General features: G+C 37.9%; 1 protein-coding gene across 1 annotated transcript in view; it reads right to left on the reverse strand.

Annotated features, from left to right (window-relative positions):
- The window catches only part of GRM3 (glutamate metabotropic receptor 3), a 277,783-nt gene that overhangs the window by 226,133 nt on the left and 32,198 nt on the right, over window positions 1-19,452 (reverse strand). The window lies entirely within an intron of this gene.

The raw sequence follows: 19,452 nt of genomic DNA on the forward strand, positions 1-19,452 counted from the left end.
TCTGATTAGGTTGATCATATTACCACATTTTAAATTCTTTTCCTATTTTAATACTAGTAAAATATTTTTCTTGGGACCAGCAGTTAGCATAATGGCTATGTTGCTGAACTCCCATGTAATTGACCGTGGTTCAAGTCCTGGACTCGGTGGCTTAAAACTCACGCCGGGCGCGTGTGCGTGCGTGCCCAAGATCCCGAGAAGAGAATGGAGCAGGGATTGCCGTGTGGCCATCGTCCCCTGGGGGGCGATTTCTTACTTTCTGTCTCTCTGCTTCTCTGGCAAGCACATGAACCCTATAGTAAAAACCTCTCTCTCTCAAAAGAAAGATATTTTTCTTAAAAAATTATTGATCCACTTCATAATACTAAGGAGAAAGAGAGATAAACAAAATCAAATTTTCTAGAAATTTTAAGTGAAGTTTTAAAAGAAGAGAGAGAAATATGGTGGTAGAGGAATACTACTAGCTCTAACTGCTGACAAATTGTTAAAGTTTTAAAAATCCGAAAACAATGTTTAGAAGCACAAACTGGTTGCCATGCTATCATTCATTAATTCGTGTCTTTTGTAGACATATTTATTGTACACCATGCATTGAAAGAAAACTAACCCTCATTGACTGTTTACCAGGTGCCAAATAATGTACCAGGTAGTTTTATATTATTATTACCTTTAATACTCACAACAGTCCTTTGTGGTATGTATTGTTATTCCTACTTTCAGTTAAAGAAACTGTGGCTTAGTGGGCATTAATAATTGGTCCATTGTCAGGGAGCTATTGGCTGAAATGGGCTTTGAGCCAAGAAATGAAGGACTCTAAGAGTACGGGTGTCACGTTGAGGGAGTGCATTGGTTCAGGCACTTGGGAGAGGGGGGCAGTTCCTGGAGGGGTGACAAAAGATTTGACACCACAAAGACCTTTACAGTCTGGCAGGAGAGATAAGAACACAACAAATCTAAATCTGTGAGTAAAAAGGATGCAATATGTATCAACATTGAGATAGAATGTTTAGATCATCAAAGGAAGGAGAGATTACTGGAACTTGCAGTAATTGAAGAAAAGTTCTGAAAAAAAAAAAAAACCCAGTGATTATGTGACACCCTGAAGGATACCATATAAACCACAAACCACAGTCATGTGTGCTCATACATTGGCCGCTGTAGTAGCTGAGCCCGAAACAGAGATGGCTTCTCCCTGCTCTAAGCGCCTTTATCTGAACCCTTTCTTAATCTGGCACTTTCTATTTCTTATTGTGATTAAATATGTACACATTTTCTCTGTGACCTCCTTCAAGGCAGAGACTCATTCTTCAGTGGATCCACACAGGGTCTGGCATGGTGCCTACAATATAGCCGGTGCTTTTCTTTTTTTCTTTTAGAATTATTTTATTTAATTATTATTATTTTTTAATTTAAATCTGACAAGAGAGGGTGAGACAGAGAGAGAGAAGGGAAGTAAGAAAACAAGCGACCAGGTTCGGGAATTGAACTGCAGTCAGCCATGTGGGAACCCAGCGCCCTTAACCACCACACCACCTGTCAGCCCCAAGCGAGCGCTTTTCAATATCTTGCCCTCTTGGTATCAGTGATGTTACACTTTCCTGGTACTCTTTCTATCCTGCCCTAATTTTTTGGCTCTCTTAGATAAGAAAATGGTGTCCTCAGCATCCGTTTCCTGGTATCTCACTCTTCCCCCCGTTCCCGTTGAAGGACTCCATGCAGTTTCATAACTTGGGCCATAACTCATGTGCCCATGCCTCTTTCCACTCCATCGATATTGCTTCTGAGCTGTAGGTCAGTTTGTACGGCTGCGTGGCATGTATCCACCAGCTGTGTGTCCCACAGGCAATCTGATATTAGCAAGCCTCAGACTGAACTCTTTATCTTCCTCCTCCAGCCCTGCAACCCTCCCTGCATGCTCCATTTCAGTGGATGTTAAGGGCAGGGCTGTTTAGGCCCCTGGGCCACTTGGCTCCCTCAGAGGCTCCTTCCTTGACTCTCCTTGCTTATCTACATCCACTCGGCCGTGAAGTTCTGCCACAGTTGAGGAGAAAGTGCTTTAATCTTTTTGATTCCATAAATCTCCTTGGCTGTTGTCAGAGTTCAAACTCATTGTATCTCATCTTGATTACTTTGGGGTCTCCCTAACTGCTGGCTTGCTCTCCTGAGATCCTTTTTTTCTTTTCAAAGTGCTGTCCACTATGATTTTTTAAAGTATGAATCCAAAAAACACTATCCTCTTTAATATCTTGGCTCTTCTGTGCCTTTAGGATAAGAATGAAATTCCTTGGCATGGCATATAGGGACAACCTCTTTTTTATTTCATTTATTTTTTTTATTGCCGAGGGGTATGTTTGCTCACCCGAGGGAGACAGTGAGACAGGGAGAAGGGGGAAGAAAGCATCCCTCAGTGGGGTATGGTCATGCCACAGTCCCTTCTCCTTATCTCTATCCTGTTCGAATCCTGGGCATGTGTGCATGTTTTTCAAACTGCAGAGGCTAGAATTTGAATCCGCTTGGCTATGTGGGGTCTGACTGCCATAAACACAAGGCGATGGGGCTGGCTGGAAAAGCCTCTTTTCTTCACTATATTTCTTGCTTGTCTCTGCTTCAAACCAATGCCCCGACCATATTGAATTGTCCTCTCTTCTGCGTCACATCAGCTCTTTATCCCACATGGGCTATTGACTTACCTTTGGCCAAGTTGGCCTTCAAAATGAGTTTAAAAATTGCCTCTTCTAGTAATCCTGCATGGCATTTGCTCCAATCTGGATTAGTCATCCCTTCTATTTGCCGACCTAGCACTCTGGGTTTCTCTCTATCATGGTTCTCATTGCACCGAGTTGAAGTTTTTACTTAACTATCATCTTTCTTTCACTTTCCTGTTTGAGTTTTGAGATGCAGAATCTTGCTTTCTATCTCTGAATCATAATCCCCAACTTGTCCTCTAGCACTTAGCAATAGCTCAGTAAGTAGCTGCTGAAGGAATGAATAAAGAATGCTTGACAGTAACTAAATGTAAGTCTGAGAATAAATCATTTATTCCTCTCTTAATGTAAAAATTTGACTTGGTTACATTTTGGGGCTCACTGTATGACTTTCTACTTCATGGCTACATATTCTTTTTATACTATTTCCTAATCCTCATCACTGTTCCTTCAGAAATCTCCCCAAATAAAGCGTAACAGAAGTATAAACCAACTCATAATGCAAAACCAACACTAATAGGCAGTTTTCCCCTGAGTATATACTAACCTAAGTCTCATTGCCATCATTTTCTTTGTTGCTAATTTTATCTTATTGGGTATTTAGACTTAGAATCCTACAAACCGTGGACTATTTACTATGATGATGATATGTATATAAAACACAAGTATTAATATCTGTACATGATTATATTGTGCATATTTTCCTTCTGTGATGTTTTTGTTTTGTGACACCAAATATTACTCTATTGACATTTTCCATACCCATGACCCTTTGTCAGAAACAAACTACAAATAATCAACTAGATTATACCATGAAAAACCTGTATGATGTTATCTATCATTTATCTACTTATCATCCTTTCTTCTTCTCCATATCTGTTGATATTATACTCTGCTTTGCAAATGCACCATTTAAGGGTGAGGTTTTTTTTTTTTTTTTTTTTTTAACTCAATTTGGTTATTAAAATATCCTGGATTTGTTTTTCTTCAAACTATTGGACTCTCATGTTAGAATTAATGAACTAAGACTCCAGGCTTGGCAGTGTGTGGTGTAAACTTTGGGCAGCATTACTGAGCTACATAATTTGTTTTGTCAGTATCTGTGTTTCTTTACAACATGGGAATGTGAGCGTTGCATACCACCCACTGACCACAAGAACTCTTTTATCAGGAATAAAACCTAAGTTTCTACTTTTAAATGGGTTGTTATTTCTTTGAAATGCTGGGTTAGTGCTATACTTTGTTCATCTTTGTCAGTGTTTCTGTGTTTTAGTTGAAGTCACCGAGATGAAATATAAGTGTGTGAAGATAAGAAAGAGTTTAAACCAGGAAAACCTAGCGGTAAACTGTAACTTTAGGATTCAAATATATACCAGAGATGTTACGATGTTTCCTCAGGCATGTATTAGATGTTGGGTCATAGCTCCCTTTACTTGTGCTTGCCACCTGCTGTTGGCATGAATTCTCCACCCCACCTTACCCCCCAGCCATCAAAAACTTAACTAAATTAAAAATGGAGCCATTGATAAATAATGTAGACACATTGGAAAAAAAGGACATATTCATTTCTTACTGATGCTAGGATACATTAATGTCTAACTCTTATTATGGAAACACTATGCATAGATTTCAAAAAATTTTGTACCAAATGAGCTTGTACTTTAATTCCATTTTCCATGAACTTCTGGAAGTCCCCTTAAATAATGCATTAAGGTGGGACTTATTAAAATGGTAAGAGACTACCTTAAGCCTTAGGCAGCAGGAAATAGGTGATAAAGAACTTTTAGGGGAAAGTAAAAACTTAGGAGAATAGGGGTCAACAAGTGGGCATGGAAGTTGAGGTCCTAGATCCCACATGGCCAGCTTCATGGTTCAAGTCCCAGTCCCAGCAGCCCAAGATCCTTAGAGGAGAGTGTGTGCCCAAGATCCTTAGAGGAGAGTGGAACAGAGGAAATTGCATGTGGCCACCTACCCCTCTCTCCAGGGGAATGATTTATCATTTTCCTCTGTCTGTCTCTCTCTGGTGAGCACATGTGCCTTATAACAGAAACTAAACAAACAAAAGAAAGACAAAACTTAAGAAGATAGAGTACTATTAGCTGTCTCTCTATCCACAAGACTAAATCCTAGAGGTTTGGATGTTACATTATTCAAGTAGGCAGTGCTGTCTGAAGGCTGTTCTTTACAACTTTACCTTAAGTTGTATTCATTAGTACTAATTCATTTTTATGGAGATATTGTGAATTAAGCCAATAGCAAATACGCATGCTGAGTCTTATGTTATTCTAATTGTGATATTTCTCTTAAACCTTTTCTTTCAAAATGAGCATGGTTCCTTCAGCAGTGCTCATGCTCTGTGGTTTTCGTGTGCTTTATCATCAAGACCGAACGTTTCTAGAACCTCATCTGTTTTCCACAATGTGGATGCAGAATTTCTTGGCACATTCTAGCTGAACTAAGGGATACTTTGGAGAACAGAGGGGCTGCTGCCTTCCTTGTTCTACGTACTCAGTTTCTCCTAGTACAGCACAAGGCTTTGAAATTTTTTTCTGCAGTTGGAATATAGAGAAAATTTCCTAAAGAATAATTATTTTCCCTTGTGAACAAAGAGAAAGGAAACAAAGGTCACATAGAATCTATTTTGCTTTAAATGCATGGTCTTGAGTAAATAAATTGGAGACAAATTTGTTTGTACCAGTTAGCCTGATCTGTCTACCAAAATAGTTTCCTATTTTAGGTAACTTTGTCTTCCTTGGTAAAATAAGTCAGTTAAATAATCAGGTCTGTACTTCTTTGGTCCAGTTTAGGAAGTAATGATCCAATAAGGTATAAGCCATTGGAAGGAAGAGCCAGGATAAAGATTCAGTTTCTGATGGAAAGGATCAGGTAGATGAGTGAGGGAATGAGGAGGAAAGGAGGGGCATGGATGGGCAGTGGGCACTGGTGCCAATGGGTTGCTTTCTTCTATTTTCTTCCTACTCATACATATTCAGTAAGAGATCTCTCTTCCTTTTAATGATTTTTGGCTGTCTGGTGTATCCAATTTTATTTGCCTATGTGGGTTAGGTAGGATTAGACTACATCGCTAATACTCCTCTGTCCCCAATTCCTCTGCATAGCTCAGTGTGATCACCCAGAACACCTCTTGGCTATATTGAACTTGCATAAAATGAATAGTCTTAAGTCTTTTTCTAGAAAAATTCTAATAAGACTGTTATTTTATCCTGTAGGTGTCAAAATTACTATGATTTTTAATAAGTTGTATTTTGGGCCGGCAGGTAGCATGGTGGCTAAGGTGCTAGATCCGACATGACCAATGACATGGTTCAAATTCCAGAATGAGTGGTTTGAATACACTGGGGGCTATGTGCGTATATGCCCCAAACCCGGAGAGGTGGATGGAGAAGAACGGACTGTGGCATGGTCATCTCCCATAGGGGGTGACTTATCACTTTCCCTCTCTCTCTGTCTTTTAGGCAAAAATCTAGGCATAAGGCTCATGTGCTCACTAGCTCACTAGAGAAAGAGAGAGGGAAAGTGTGAAATCACCTAGCATGATGGCCCTACCACAATCCCTTCTTCTCCATTTTCCTCTTGGGGTTTTTGGCATGCACACATATGCACCTGGTGGCCTGGGTCAGAACTGTTGTTGACCATGTGGGAATCCAGCACCTTAACGACCACACCACCTGTGGTTCCATCACTTCTTTAAATTTAACTGAAATGTTTATGTTTGTGAAGTTTGAGAGAAAATGAGATTAAATTAAATTAATTTCGATGCAAAAATTTTGTGTAATTCATGCATAATTTTTATAACATTACTCATTTTCCATAAACTGCTCAAAGATCTCTGGTATATCACTGGTTTTGCCATATAATAACAACTTAAAATGTTTTAGAATCCAATTTCACTCATGTATTTAATTATCTTTTCTTTCACAAGTGATAATACCTATAGTTATGATGTGCCTGTCACCTGCATATTCATTACCCTGATCATTTATAAAATGGTCAAATGAAAAATTACAGCTGTATGGTTAATTGCTCTAGACTGAGATGAATCAAGGGTTACATGACACCTTAATCAACATAACATGGACCATTTACCTGGCCATTAATATGAACTCACAGGCTATTATTCTCCTGTCTGCAGAGTCCATTTTACCCATAGTGATAAAAAGGAACTTTTTCCTCTATTTTTTTCAAGAACAAGGAAAAATCTGTTGAAGATATTTTGTAGTTTTATCAACTGTGTTAGGGAGAAATGTTCACCTGTTGAAATATCCATTTTGTAAGACAAATAATAATGTGATTGAATGTATGGAAGAAAATGAAATGGAAAACAAATTTTTAAAAAATGATACAGCAAAACCCCCCCTCCAAAAAAAAAAAAAAAGAATTCTCATGGCAACTCTTTTTACATAAATGCAAACTGGAAACTGAAAAAAAAGGAACTTTTTCAAAAGCTGCATGAAATTAAAACAAAACAAATAAAAAAACTACTGAACTAAAGCTTGGATAATTTCAGAATTAGAAAAGAATTTAGGAATCATGTACCATATTCTTCTCACCTTGGAGAAAGTATTGATCTACTCACCTTATCAGGAAAGCAGAAATGCCTTACGCTGCAAATATGCTGACTCAAGAGCTCCATATCACCTTCTAAGGGATCAAAATCTCTGCAAAGACCTTTTCTAGAAATAATGTTAAGATCAGTACATAACACTTTCATAACACATCTCTGTGTTCTTGTTGGAAAAGTGTATAAGTATTTGTCCATGTCCAGATTTTTCTCACTTCTCCTGTTTGCCATGATTTGTCAGAGCTGATGTTTGGAACATCACAATTACATCAGTGAATTCCTTATAAACACTGGAATATAAATTCTTTGGGTGTGGAGACATGAAATCATTCAACATGCTTAGATGCTCCCTCAAATATCCTTCGATACGCTGGAATCACCCTCAGTCATGGGCTATCCTTCCAATGTTGTGAATTGCTTTGACAGAAAAAGGGAAGCGATGCTAAAATGCCTTCTCTGTGTGGAGGAGTTTGTTTAGCCCATCTCTCTTTGTTTTTTAAATTAAAAAATATTTTATTTTATTTATTTTTATTATAATTATTTTAAAATTCACTATAGGGCACATGCACTCAACAGAGGGAGAAAGATACAGAAAATGAGAAAGCAAGCTGCCAGGTCTGGGATTTGAATTGTGGTTGGCCATGTGGGAGTCTAGTGACTTGACCACTATGCAACCTCTTGCCTCTCTTTCTTGTTTTAAACACAAACTCTTAAAATTCTTTTTTTCTTTCTTAACATTGTTCTACATTCCTAACTATTGTTAAAGGTCTGCACCATTCTTTTGTATTCCATTCATAGTTGTGTTCTCCTTCTACCTTCTATATGTGACCTTTAAACTTTTTTTCTGTTTATAAAGGAAATATTTACTGAAGATCATTTGAAACTTACAGGCTAGTTTAAAGAATAAAATAAAAATCAGGGCCAACAGGTGATGTGGAGGTTAAGGTGTGAATCCCACATGGCAAACTCGGTGGTTTAGGTCCCAGCTATTGAGGTTTTATAACCACACCAGAACAGCCATATTGTTCTCCACAGTGGCTGGATCAATTTACATTTCCACCAACAGTATAGGAGTTTTCTCCTTCCACCACATCCCCTCCAGCACTTTGCATTGTTTTTTTAATCTTTGCCGACTGACTGGGGTTAGGTGGTATCATTGTGGTTTTGATCTGCATCTCCCATACAATGAGGAATGTTGAGCATTTTTTCATATGCCTTTTGGCTGTTTGTATATCTTCCTTAGATAATTGTTTATTCAGCTCATTTTCCCATCTTTTAATTGGGTTAATCATTTTCTTTCAGGTAAGCTGCTTGAGTTCCCTACGTATTCTAGTTATCCGTCCCTTATCGGAGACACAGTTAACAAAAATTCTCTCCCATTTCCCTCCCAGGGAAATTCAGACTTTTCTAATTTCTTGCTCTTACAAATAAAATTGTGTTAAATATTCTATGCTTTAAAAATGTCACCTTATCAGGTCCAGCCTAGGTAGTTCATTCTGTAGTATACTGGACTGTAGTGCTGGAAACCACATGGATGACAAGGTCTAGTGACCTGAAATGTGCCATGCTCACGTGTGCCCAAGAACCTGAAATGCCAGGGGAAGGGGATTGTGAAGTTACCACACCATGTCAAGGGAGCTTCTCTCTCTCTCGTGCATGCACTCTTTATTATGAATAAAATTAATGAAGTTTAAAAAATCACCTCATCAGACAGTTCCCACACAGCCACAATCATTTATTTAGATAGCTTTTTACCTTTTCTTATGTAATCATTTAAAATTATATGCTCTTAATTTAATTTTAGCGCTTTCTATCTTTTGTGAACTTTTTTTCCCCTAAAGGAAAGTCTGTTTGCTATTTTTCTCAAGTTCTAGAAATCTTCTCTTCTATTTTAGAGTAGGTTTATCTGGCTAGATGACATATTTACCTTTTCTTAAGACAGCCATCAATTGCCCAGCAAACTCTTCCTTCTCATCCTGACCAAAAATTACAGAATTAATAAAGTTTTGTAATGGATAATGATCCTAGTAACTTTCTTTTGGGATACCCTTGTTTTCAGATAAATATGTTATTTCTCTATGGTTTTCTAAATGGTCAGATTGATGGCGGAGTGTCAGTTGGTGACATAACATGCTTTGATTTCAAAAAAGGCCAATGGGATAAAGAGAAAACTGGAACTAGAAAGCATTGTTCGGTAAGGTGATGGGAACAGAGCTTCCAGAGGACAGACAGTAAGGAGAGTAGTACAGTTCTGTCTGGTGTATATATTTAAATAGGTCATTGGCTAGCAACTATGTATCTAAGGTTCTGTGACTACTTCTCCTAAAGATGTAGTTTTGAAATGTGTCTGTGCCAAGTGGATTAGTGCTAAAGCTGAGTCTTGTTGCAATTAGGGCCTTTAGTAGTAAATGGAAATCAAGTGGGAATATAATCACATAAATGGTTTATGCAGAATGGATTGATAAAGTCTCAGGGACAGTAAACAGACAGATCCTACCAGTTACATTAATATTGAGCTTTGGGCTATTGACAAATTTAAATGTAATATATGTGATATACCCCACTCAAGATTAATTTAAGGACTCAATGAGGTTGAAAATGCAGGTTGAAAGTTTTGGTGCCTATACTTATGACAGAGTAGATAGGTAAAGAAGGAAAGACCAAAATCAAGGCATGAATTTATTAGAGGTCCTGATTTGAGCCAAGAGATTTCCAATAGGTGAAAAGATAGTTCAATACTGTCTTTATGTTAATACTTTACCCCACTTCTATATTAGGAGCTATTTAAAAAGCTTTATTCTGGGACCAGCAAGGGGCATGGTGGTTAAGGACCCTGAACTCCCACATGGTCAACTGTGGTTTGAGTCCCAGACATGGTGGCTTGCTTTCTCATTTTCAGTCTGTCTCTAGTCAAAAACTTTAAATAAATAAATACATAAGGTTAAATAAAATAATTCTTTAAAAAAAGCTTTATTCTATACTTTATCTCAATATATGGCCAAATTATTTGACCCAACTTGTTATAACATTTCTTCCTGTTTTTTTAAAAATATACTTAACCAAATAAACTATGCTACTATTCCATCAAATACAAGTGTTACAGTTATGTCTATGAGTTTTAGTGATGATTCACATCCTCTTAAAAGAAAAGCTAATGTCTGACCCAATTCAAATTTTTAACAAGTATATCTTTTAATTTACATATTTTAATCATTGGTTACCTCATTAAAATGAGAATGTACCTATGGATTTATACTGGGTCATCAGAAAAGTCATGACACAGTAGAAAAACACAGAAAAATAGGTCACGACCTGTCCAATGACCCATTATCTATCTTAAAATACAATTCATTATGTTTGTTAGAGTCATTCCCTGTACCTTGACATTACTGACTTGAGGATATATTTTTCACATTCCTCATCTCCTACCACATTTCTATAAATTAGTTGGTATTTTGTCTTATTAGTTTGTCTGTTTTATACCCATCACTTTCAATGGTAGGCGTCTAATGCTTTTACTCAGATATGTTTTTCCTCTCCTTCAGATTTTAATCTAAAATTTTGATAGATCAGCAACTCTTCTAATAGATAATTTTTTTTTCTTTTCCTTTCTTTTCTTTTTGAGGTGCTTGTGAAATGTACTTCCTCCCTTGCCAGAAGCTACATCAGATACTTTGGTAATATTTACAGAATTTTTTGGCTTGGAATCATATAAACATATTGATGAAATTCATGTAGCTTCTGCTGAGAGCTTTAGCTTGAAAACAAAATGCCTAAGGCTGAAGAGGTTTTTGTTTTCATTGTTGTTGCTTGCCTAATGGGACAACGCACTGTCAAATGCAGTCCTGCCCTTCTTTTCTTACTTGAGACCTTATTCATTACTCTTGCTTCTGTTTCTCACCACTTACCTCTCATATAGTTCCCATTATTGAAAGAATTAATGGAATACAGTTTTAAAATTTTAAAAATGAATTTATCTTTTTTTTGGTTTTGTTTTTTTGCTGTCATGTGTATGTGCTTGCCAATGAGGGACAGACAGACAGACAGACAGAGAAAGTGAGAACTCACTCCCCAGAGGGGATGGCCACACTGTAATCCCTTCTCCTCCACCCTCCTCTTGGGATTTCTGTGCACACATACACTCACACCCATTGTGAATTTCAAGCCACCAAGTCCAGAACTCAAAGTGCAAAGATGGTCATGTGGGATCCAGTGCCTTAACCTTCATGTCACTTTTTGGCCCATTTTATCATTAATTTTAAAAGTCAGAATTGTGAATTATTTTTGGTATTTTTATTTCTTGAATATATTTCAGAGCAAACATACAAAGGCATTTGAATGAATGAAAAAAAATAATATGCTTTTTTTTTTTTTTTAGCAAGAATAATCTTGGGGACTTCATTTCCCACCCCCCCCCTTTGGAGGTAAGTCTCTACCTAGAAAATGGGGAAACCAAACTTGATTAGAAATGTATTTAATAATGGTTCTACTCAGTATAATTCCTTAGAATAATGGTTTCAGAACATTGGTTACAACAGTTCACCTTCGTTACTCAAGCCATTTGCAACCCATTTTTAAGCCCAGATCTGGCTGTAGAACTAGGAGATTTTGTTTCTGTTAGTGTTGCTAGTAGGACCACTGGTAGGTTATAGTTGTCAATATTCTTGGATTTGGCTTGCTAGTTCTCAGCTTGGGATCACATGAGTTTTTACTTCTGGTTATTTTGAAACTTCCAACTTAGGAAAATACAGAACACCTTGGAAGCAGGGATATAATACTTTCCTTAGAAACTTATAATTAAACTTGGCTGCCCACTTCTGACTTGCTATGAAAGATGATCTAGGTCCATAAATCTTATTTTACTAAGGTAGTGTCTTTCCAGAAAGAACTGCAAATTATTTATTCAACTACTGTCAGACCACTTGAATTTTGCTTGCAGTTCTCTGGGAAACCCTGAGAATTAAATAGATCATTAAAATACAGAAATACATTGAGATTTTGGACACTATTTATTATAGCAACTAGTGTTATCCTAATTTACCTAGGGATACAAGATAGGTATTATAATAAGTGACTCCCAGTGAGCTTATAGCCTATGGATGTGATAAAATGATGTGTAAGGTATTATAATAGAAAACAGTTACTATAATGGCAAGAGATATTAGGAATCAAGAAAGAGATGAGAGAGCACCAGATGGTGTAATGGTTGTGTCACTAGACTCCCACAGGGCTGACTGCAAGTCTCCTGGACCAGGTGACTTGAAACTCACACCAGGCATGTATGAATGTGTGCCCAAAATCCCAAGAGGAGAATGGAGGAGAAGGGATTTCTGCATGGCCATTTCCCTAGGGGGACGGTGTGTGTGTGATTTTTCATTTTCTGTCTCTCTGTCTCTGTATCTCTGGTGAGTACACATGTCCTAAGTAAAAATCTCTCTCTCAAAAAAAAAGATAAGTTCTGTGTTTTGGAGGTGAGAGTCATAGTTCTGAGAAGGCTCTTTAGAGAAGGCCATGTAAGAACTGAGATACAAGAAGTGAATATAATTTAGTCATTTACAGAAAGCAGGACTTTTTTCTTTTTTTCTTTCCTTTCCTTTCCTTTTCTTTTCTTTTCTTCTTCTCTTTTCTTTTCTTTTCCTTTCCTTTCTCTTCTCTTCTCTTCTCTTCTCTTCTCTTCTCTTCTCTTCTCTTTGCAATCCCTTCTCCTTCTTTCTCCACTTGGGATCTTGGGCACGAATGCACATGGGCCCGGTGTGAGTTTAAGCCACTGTGTCTGGGACTCGAACTGCAGTCGACTACATGGGAGTCCAGCGACATAGCCATTACGCTAACTGCTGGTCCCCAAAAAGCAGGAAATTATATGCAAAGATTGTGATCTGAGAAAAGTCTTTGGAACTACATAGTACATCATGAATAAGAGGCAATGTAGTGTTTATAGAAGATATTAATGAAGTGATGGAAATTGAAGTTGAAGACATACTCAGGAATCAGATCATTGAGGGTCTTATAAGTGATGTCAAGAAATTGACTAATGGGACCAGAAGACAGTGTAATGATTACATCATTCGACTCCCGCTCAGTTGACCATGGTTTGAATTCCAGGCTTGGTGGCTTAAAAGTCTCATACTGGGCACATGTGCACACATGCCCAAGATCCCAAAGGAGAGTGGAAGAGAAGGAATTGTGAAGTGACTCTCTCCCCCAGGTGGTGACTTTTTTGCTTTCTGTCTCTCTGTCTCTCTCCGGCTTTCTGGCAAGCATCTGTGCTCTACAGCAAAACAAAACAAAACAAAAAACTCTAACAAAAAAAAGAAAAGAAAAGAAAAGAAACTTTGACTATAGTTTGTGTGTGATGAAGACATCTTTTATGTTTTCAATGTCAGGGAGGTGACATTGATAGATTTATAGTTTTAATAGATTTTTCCAAAAGTTGTGAAGACACTTACTGACTGTGGTGATTTAAAAATAAGCTTTCAAATTATTTGATACTGTTTTTTGTTTTTTGTTTTCTTCGAAGGTAGAGCCTAATTTTCCTCCCCTTCAATGTGGACTAGACTTAATGACTTACCTCTAACAAGAAGAATAAAGTGGAAGTGGTGTGCGATTCAGAGACTAGGTTGTAGAAATCATTGCAACTTTCTCTTTGTTCTCTTTCTCTTGAGTCAATGGCTCAGGGAGATAGCTGCTATGCTACAAGGATATTCAGGAAGCCTGATAGAGAGGCCATCTGACAAGAAAGTGAGGCCTTCTGACAACAGCTTCCATCTTGGGAGTGATTCCTTCAGTCCTGGTCAAATGTTCAGATAACTTCAGACTCAGCCAACAACTTGGCTGTAATCTCTAGAGACACTGTGAGCCAGAATCACATAACTAAACTGCTACTGTATTCCCTACCTTGCATAGCTGTGAGATAATGAATTGTTTTGTGGGCCATGCATGGTAGTGTGCACTGGTTGAGGGTACTACTTGGCAGACTGAAGCCACATAAAAGGTTTGGGTTCAATTCCCAGACAACCATAAGAGCTAGGTACGGTGGGGCCTGCCAGAATTCTCATTTACTCCATAGGCTGAGGCAGGAGGACTAAGACACAAATGCAACTCCATCTTGGACTAATATGTTACATAACAGATGATTTTAGCATACCTAGTTTTTGAGGCAAACAACACTTCGGTATAGGCAGATAAATTAAAAAGCTGTTGTAATTGATAAATTAAAAGACTGTCATAATTTCCAGGTTAGAAATGGTAAGGTTGGGACCAGCAGATGGCATAATGGTTACATTGCTGGACTCTCATGTAGTTGCCTGCAGTTCGAGTTCTGGACCTGGCAGCTTAAACTCACGCCAGGTCTGTGTGCCTGTGCGTGTGTGTGCCCAAAATCCCAATAGGAGAATGGAGAAGGAACTGTGGCACGGCCACCTCCCCTTGGAGGTGATTTCTCATTTTCTATCTCTCTGTCTCTTTGGCAAGAGCACGTGTCCTATAACAAAGATCTCTCAAAAAAAAAAAAAAGAAAAGGTTTTAATTTAGACAAGGTAAAGGTGGGTAGGAGGCAAAAAAAAAATATTAGAGCAAATAATCTTTGTATTTAGGAATGAATAAATGTAGAGATATATGGAGGAATTGAGATTGAGTCCCACGTTTCTTGCTTGGGCTACCACAGAGATGATGGTGCTGAGACATGGAGAAGGGGCTCATTTTGGTAGAGAATGGATTCTGTTTGGATATAGAGTTTTAGATGGCTTTGAGATGTCCAAGTGGAATGTCTAGAATAGATGTATCAATGAACAGATAGGATTAAGAGATTATTAGCATAGAGCAAGTAGTTGAAATGATAAATGTGAATATAACTTAAAGAAAATGTGTAGAGGAAGAAAAGCAGCTGTCTGAGGAAGCAACCTGAAAGCAACTGGCATAAACAGAGCATTGCAAGAAGTTATAAAGGAAACAAAAAGAGTTAGTGAGAGATACTTACAAAGGTGGAAAGGTTGGGTTAAGATACTAGATAGAAAACTTCATTCTTTGACACTAGTCAGGAGGCAAGAATGAGTGTTATAAATTTTGGGATGGCTGGATAATTGAGAAGAATCATTGATGCTGCCTGCTTTCCATATGAATGAGGAGGTGAGATTACTTCCAGCAAGTATGGTAAAAGTTGAGAGGAGAGAACTTAGATGTTATAGAAGTTCCGTTTGAGTTCAGCTGGAGCCTGGAAGTGAGTAAAGTACCGTAAGTAACAGTTTATCTATACAAGATATACTGAAAGATTGTGAATTGGTTTTGTGACCTTTAGTTCATCATCTTTCCTGGGTACAAGAGAGAATCAGTATTGATCTAAGAGATATTGAAGAAGAGGTATGCTTAGAGAGTGTTGGTGTTCTGTGTGTTCACTACTCTATACACACACATAGAGAGGGGTGAGGGAGGGTGCTTTTGTGCATTTTAAGCCAGATGAGAGAAAGTGATAGACAACGTCCTAGAAATCTTGACGAAAGTCCTCTAGAGTTTAGGGGACACATTAAAAGAGTCCTCTAGAGTTTAGGGGACACATTAAAAGTTAAGTGAGTGGCTGGGACTCGCAGAACAATAACACAATGGGAAGCAATGGGAGCTAGTTGCATTTCCGCAGGGAAGGGTAAAGGTGTGCTTCCCATCTATCAGATGTATTTTCCCATAAGAGAGACCATGTGAGCTCTTCTTACAAGGAACTGTGTACCAAACAACGTGTGGGATGGGATGGCATCTAGAGGAAAGGCACTGCTACACCTAGGAAGCTGTATATATCCCAGTGCAGTCAGGGGAAGATAGACAAGAGTGCAGTGTCCTGTGGAAAACACATTTGTGCATCATAAGTCACCTTTGGATATGCATTATACAGAAGGAACTCATGGCAATCACAACTGTGCCTGCCAAGATAGATCGTGATTGCCATTCATGTCTCTTCCCACATTCTCTACCTCAGCCCAGCTGAAGAGTCACCAGGGAAATATCTATGGAATGGGGCAGGAGGCAGAGTAGGAAAAGAAAAGGTGCTCATTGCAGTCCCTCCCTAGTACTGTCAACTGTCCTGAGTGATTTCATTACTAGACTTGACCAGACTGGCTACCTTTTAGAACAGACCAGAGATTTTGTTGTTGTTGTTGTTTTGTTTGTTTTTAGGGATTTTTGATATATGGTGCATGCACTTGCTGAAAAGACAGACAGAAAGCAAGAAATCACCCTTCAGGGGGGTTGACCATGTCACAATCCCTTCTCCATTCTTCTGTTGGGATTTTGGGCATGCACACATGCATACCTGGTGTGAGTTTAAACCACTGAGTCTGTGACTTGAACTGCAGTCAGCTTCATGGGAGTCTGGTGACACAACCATTATGCCATCTGCTGGTCCACAGACCTAAGATTGATTAGAAAATATCTGTGACCAGACTTTATCCAGGGATGGGAAAACAAACCAACAAAACAGCAGCAGCAGCAAAAATAACAACCCAAAAGATTTTTTTTTTTTTTTTAGAGGTTTTTGCTATAGGGTGCATGTGCTCGCCTGAAAGACAGAGAGACAGAAAGACAGAAAGCGAGAAATCACTCCCTGGGGGATGGCCACGCCGCAATCCCTTCTCCTCCATTCTCCTCTCGGGATCTTGGGCACGCCCGCACACACGCCCGGCGTGAGTTTAAGCTGTCGGGTCCAGGACTTGAATCGCAGTCAGCTACATGGGAGTTCAGCAACATAGCCATTACGCTAACTGCTGTTCCCAACTCAAAAGATTTTGTAGCAGTTGGAAAATTAAGATTTCTTTCATTTTTTTCCATTGTAATTTCTGACTTATATATAATTGTATGTCTTGGTAGAGTACAGTATGATTTTCTAAAAGCATGTGCATGGTGTGTAATAATCAAATCAATGAGTATAAACATGTTCACCATCTTCAACATTTAACATTACATGTATACATTCAAAATTCTTTATACTGATTTTTAGAAGTACATATGATATTGTCAACAATATTTTTTACTGTGTGATACACTGTTCAATAACCTATTTCACTTACATACAATCATTGTTGTTAATCAGCAGTCATTACTAATAATTTTCTCTGGAATTCTTATCCTCCCATGCAGTTTCTAGTATTTACCATTACTCTCCCTACTTCTATATATGATATTGTCAACAATACTCCTAATGAGTTCTTTAGCTTCTCCTAATGAGCAGTAAGGGCACTTAGTATTTATTAAGTGGAAACATATGGTATTCATCTTCATAGCCTTATTTAACTAAGCATCATATCTTCTAGATTTTAAATGTTTCTATTTGAGTCAAACTTGAGAATAGTGTTTGATTGTTGTTGCTGCTGGTTGTGGTTGGTTGGTTTCCAGGAGGGCTATGTTGCATGAATGTCCACTTGGACCTTTTTTATGGTGAGACTGGTAAATAGAAAGACATTAGGGAATTAAGAGTTCTAGTAAGAGATGGTTCAAATGAATAATCATCAAATTTAGACTGAGTAAAGAAAGAAGTGAAATGGGATTTAAATAGGCCTAATAAGCTAAGAGGGTTGAATCAAGTGTTATAGAGTGTCTAGGAAGTTGATGAACAATTTACGTGGGAACCAGAAAGTGAGAGCATTGGAAACACTGGAGGTTGTAATCATACCTCTAGATTTGTAAGGTTGACATATCTAAATTTTCTCAAATAACCTTAATTATTCATTTCAGCAGATAATACTGAGTATATAGTAGGTAAAATAAGGTTTACTTTCAAAAAGAAATTATTGGGAAAATATAACTTTTATTAGAAATAAAACATGGGCACAGAATCTGGTAAAATTGCATTGTTGAAAGACATGTCATTATTAATTATGTATTTACTATGTACTAGGTACAGTGTTAACTTTGAGAAATAAAAAGATGAAAGAGAAAAGTTACTAACCCTTTAAAATTGAAAAATCTGATAAGGTAGTCATATAGATAAATACATAATTAGCATGCAATAAAGTTTAGTAAATGCTTTTAAACACTGTTCTGGAAACATGTTGAGGGGAATATCTAGGGAGCAGAAGGAATCCAAAAAACTTACCCTTGGGTTGGGTGACATTAGATTTGAGTTTTAAAAAAATTAGTAAGCTTTAGGATTATTATCATTTTGATCAAGAAATATAAGAAGAGGAAAGGTATTTCATATTTAGTCAGAGGTTTGAACATATTTCATGAAAGTTGCATTTGAAATAAACCTTGGAAGAGGAATGGAATTATTGAAGAAAGTGATTGGAAAGTGTATACCACATCCTTGACATGATAGAAGCAACAATATAAGAGATCAGGAAAACAGGCTATGTTGTTTTTGAGAATGGAGAGTTGCCCATTTCAGAGTTTAGAGGATGTTTATAGAATTAAAGGATGAACATGAAAATATAAATTAGGATTGCCCAGGGGAGCTTGAATCACTGGATAATTCAGGAGGAAATAGAGGTTTTAAGCAGAGGAGAAACATGATTAGAGTGAAAGCTTACCAAGATTGACCTGATTGATGGGCATAGGATGGCTAAAATACTAAAGGGAATCAGTCACGTAAAGACTGGTAATGCAACACTTCTGAGGAATGAAATCCTCTGGTAAACGTGAGAATAAAAGAGAGGAGTGGATTTAAAATGCCATTTGGAAATAAAACCAACTGGGTTTGTTGACTTAAGATGTGGGGCAGAAATTCTTTAGGTTTTCCAAGGCCATATTACTTGCATGTCTGAGAATATGAGATGCCCATGAAAAGACTTAGAAAAGTCATCAGAAGGCACAGATTCTTAAGGTAGGATGTGATGGAATCTAAGGAGCTAGCTGTATATACAGTATAATTGCCTAATAGGCATTTGGAGATGTGAACCTGGAGTTTAGAAGGGAGATTAGAAAGCTGAATGCTAGCAATTACCTACTTAAAAGTTGATAGTTGTAGTCACAAGAATGGATAAGAGTCCCAACTGAGTAAGTTTGTCACGTTCTTTACCCCACATGAGTTATGAGCTCTTTTGTAGACTATGATGAGGGCCAGCTCTGTGCATATCCATGGGAAGCTGGATCCCACATGGTGACTGAGGTTCAAATAATCATCTAGTCAGACTGAAACACCAGCCATGTTCGTGAATACTCAAGATTTGTCAGGATGGAGCACTGGAG

Source organism: Tupaia chinensis, unplaced genomic scaffold, assembly GCF_000334495.1.
Source record: "Tupaia chinensis unplaced genomic scaffold, TupChi_1.0 Scaffold000606_1, whole genome shotgun sequence".
NCBI lineage: Eukaryota > Metazoa > Chordata > Mammalia > Scandentia > Tupaiidae > Tupaia > Tupaia belangeri.